Raw genomic sequence first — 3,976 nt, 5'->3', positions numbered from 1 at the left:
CATTTTCAGTTTTTTTCGAAGAAATAGTTTTCCAGATCCGAATGAATATCTTTATTCTGTCGATTGTAATTTCGCCCGAAAAATAAGTCTTTTGTGTATGATGACATTAGTCACTTGGTTAAATTTGACTATAATTGAAATATTGCATATAGATTTTTATCTTTATCCTTGTTTCACAAATGCATCTTTACTGGAAACTCTATTCTGCCACATAAATATATCGCTCTTACTTATATACGTAAATTATTTCGTCCTGAGCTTTTTCTTAATTTCGATGATAATAGGTATTTTGTTACACCATTCATTCCATCGTTTGAACTATTTATTCGTTGAGATCGTCGGAAAATTAAACAGAAATGCTCATCAATTCGAAAAAGTCATTGAGAATCATTTTCACTTATGGTTTTTCATTAATAAAATAAATGAAACTGGAGAGATTCTTTTTCCCATTGGTTACGGATTTGGTATTTATTTTACTTGTTTTTCTTTATTTTTTGCGATTATGTATAATTTGGATCCGGGTATGAAAATAATTTGGACAATCGTCTCCATTCTATCGCTATTAATAGGCCTTTTGTATGCTTATAGATTATCGAGAATTACCGCAGCGGTTAGTTGACATTCATTATTCTATTCAATATTATTAATTGATGATATTCACTAATAAAATGATTTGTTCTTGTTGCAGGTTTATGGTAATTACTGTGATTGCAATATTCTTTCTAACGTCGAGTTTCCTGTTATATACAAATTGAAGGTAAATTTATTTTATTTGTCGTAACAATGGACTCCGTGTTTAATTGTGTTTTTCCGTGTTAGATCTTGAACTTCATGAAGAGATTCGGAAGATTTCCAATTGGTTTGAATATCGGGGGATTCTTTTACGTCAAAAAGACATTCCTTATAAGAGTAAGTTCTTACTTTCTAAAATGTTAAGTTACTTTGTAACATTAGTTTGTATTTGTATCGATATTAACTAGCAGATTGTCCGAAGAAAAAATAACAACACCAAAGATTAAGATTAAAAGTACGAAATACTGTAACAGAGTATTTCGTACTGCTAACCTTTCTATTATATTACATTATAGTATTTGATTTATATAACTATACGGATTATCTTACGTAAGAGTTTATCACACAAAGCGCCCAATGTAACCCATTTTAAAATTTCTGTAAATTGTGTACAACAGAAGAATAAAGTTCTTGAAATATCCTCATCACGCAAAGCAGAAACATCAAAGGGCGGAAAGGAGTAGGTGTATGGCAAATGAACGTTACTTAACGTAACACAATCTGCTGATATTCTCGTCGATAATAGGCAGACACAGAATCATAGTAGCGTAAATTATTCAATAAGTATTTATATTTTTTGTATCTCGTAATTAAGGGCACGGCCTGAAGTAACTATTCCAAATGTCATCTTCGTTTCGACGCAGGCCATATATCGTCGTTTTGCTATATTTTTAAGGATGATTACACGTAATTTCTTCGACGTTACAATAAATCTGGCCATGTCGGAAGTGTTTAATGTGAACATTCTAATAATCTGATAATCTTTATCTTTGTTGTTAATGTTTGCCAGGACAACGCCGGACTCATCTGCTAGTAATTTTATATTTCTGAGCTGTAAGCTTATTACAGCATACCTTTATTTCTATTTTCAGGCAATCAGTGCAATGTACTCTCTTCTGTCTTCTCTTATTGAATTAGAAAGATCGACAAATAAGAAATGCAGACACGTGTTGAGGAAAGATGGAAATTTTTCAAAAATATACATCGAATTTTACTCCAATGGAACATTCTGATATTTTGAAGCAAAGATGTTCTTCTGTTCTTAGTGAAGAATTTCGAATGTCTACATTGATAATCTGATATTTTAATTGAATATTTTCGATTTATAAATGGTTATTTATTGACAAATGGCTTCAATTCCACTCTGTTCATCATCGGTTTCAAGTTTGTTCAGTAGAATATTTGATAAAACTTTAAACTGAGAAATTAAATCGAAGAATTTACCACTACATGTGCATTCTTGATGGGTAGCCTTCTTTCATTTTGAGATCGAAGAGAACAGCAACAACAACAAAAAACAAATTAAAAACAGTAGCAGTACTGTACAAACTGATGTTTACGTGCACCCAAAGAATATGTTACATTGGAAAAACGAAGAATTTCCCTAAGAAAAGTAGCAGAACATGAAGTAGCCATCACACTAAACACAAAACTGTTCCTTTATATCAACTTTGTGCTAAAGATAATTTCCAAAATTGATCAAAAATATATATCTACTAAACAAGATAAATTAGAAAAATCCGGTGTCGTATACAAAATGTCGTGTACACGTGCAGATAAAGTTTATCATATTGGAGAAACTGCAATATTATTGGAAAAAAAGAATAAAAGAACAGAAGGCATCAATCAGGTTAAAAAGAACTGAATCACCTCGTTTTATACATTGCAGTGAAAATGATTGTATAAGTAATAAAAATATTAAATTTTGTTTGTAGAATATGTACTCTGATTGTAATATTCTTTCTAATGTCGAGTTTTCTGTTATAGACAAACTGAACGCAACTTGATTCTATTTTTCGTAACATAGACCCAGGTTCGAGTGTCTTACTATTCTAGATCTTCAACTTCATAAAATGGGAATGAACATAAAAAATAAGTTTTCGATAACGTTAAAAACTGTACATAACAAATTTAACAACAATGCGCAATTATTTATTGTGACATCGTTACAATGCCGGGCTGCAATTTTAAATCATAATTTTAATTTATTTGATTTTAAATACATCCTATTCACCTCAAATCAGTAGATCAGTAGTGCTAGTATATATTAAACTCTTTTTGTAAGTAGTGATGTTGTGTCCGTCATCTACTCCTTCCGGAAGAAAACTTTTGAATTGAAATAACGTGACTTCCGGTTGCACCAGAAGTTCCTATGCAGTTAATCGAGGCTTCCTGCCAACCAGTTTTCTAAATATCGTCTTTTTTCATGTATCTAACTCCTTTTTCAAAATTAAGAAAGAATAGACAAACACACCGACGACAGTGAAAATTTATATGTATACAATTTTTTTCGAATTGCAGCCCAAAAAAAAAATATTAGTCAGGAAAAGATGTTTGAAAAATTTGGTATTTTTTCCTTTTTTTTTTTTTTTGGTGGATGCCAAGGTTTTTTTCCTCCCCTCTGGGTTACAGTAGTATTATGCACCATTGTGCATAAAACTACTAATAAAAATATTAATATTCCATTTAAATTTAACTAACTCCTGTATACATAAACTGTAACAAATTTAACCATGGGCAGCCTGAACATAAAAAGAGGCATATTCATCACAGCGCATTAAGATGTCCGACCTTACTAAAACTAAAGGAACAATCGATAAACACCACATATTATGGATATTGACCTTTAAAACTCGCTAACCTCACCCAAGTACACCCAACAGTCAAGCTACTAATCCTACACCTGTTCGCGAAGAGGCTCTACTAAACATTCTACAGATCAATACCCAGCACAGCAAGGCGGCCAGCACTCTTCTTAATAAAACTGCGAACGACAGATAGATTGACGTGGTTCTCCTTCAAGAGCCGTGTGTAATCAACAATAGTATCGTACTTTTCGGCAACTGGAACATTCTCATGGGCAGCAAGGATACCAAGCCGAAAAGCGCATCGTTGTCTGCAACCCAAATTTGGACATTGCAACGATCCCTCATCTTAGCTCGAGCAGGATTACTACCGCAATACTGCACCAAGCTAATCCTATAATATTTATCCATACTTTTCTCCGGAAGCAAACGACGAAGAATGCATTATGGAACTAACGGAGGTGATTAGAAAAATTGAAAACAGGAGACTGATCATTGCGGGTGATTTGAACGGAAAATCGGCAATCTGGTTCCATGAGAAAGAGGACAGGAGGGGACGGTTGATTGCCAATGCTATGAGCGAATTCAACGTCATATGA

General features: G+C 32.8%; 1 long non-coding RNA gene across 1 annotated transcript; it reads left to right on the top strand.

Annotated features, from left to right (window-relative positions):
* The first annotated feature begins 687 nt into the window (after positions 1-687).
* Positions 688-1,720, top strand: LOC136987000 (uncharacterized). The gene is made up of 3 exons (XR_010882566.1): positions 688-757; positions 820-909; positions 1,665-1,720. It is a non-coding gene; the product is annotated as an uncharacterized lncRNA (long non-coding RNA).
* The last annotated feature ends 2,256 nt before the right edge of the window (positions 1,721-3,976 follow it).

This window comes from Centruroides vittatus, unplaced genomic scaffold (assembly GCF_030686945.1).
Source record: "Centruroides vittatus isolate TY-2023 unplaced genomic scaffold, ASM3068694v2 scaffold_1431, whole genome shotgun sequence".
NCBI classification, from domain to species: Eukaryota; Metazoa; Arthropoda; class Arachnida; order Scorpiones; family Buthidae; genus Centruroides; species Centruroides vittatus.
Note: the sequence above shows the minus strand (reverse complement) of the source record. Positions and strands in the feature narration are given on the sequence as shown.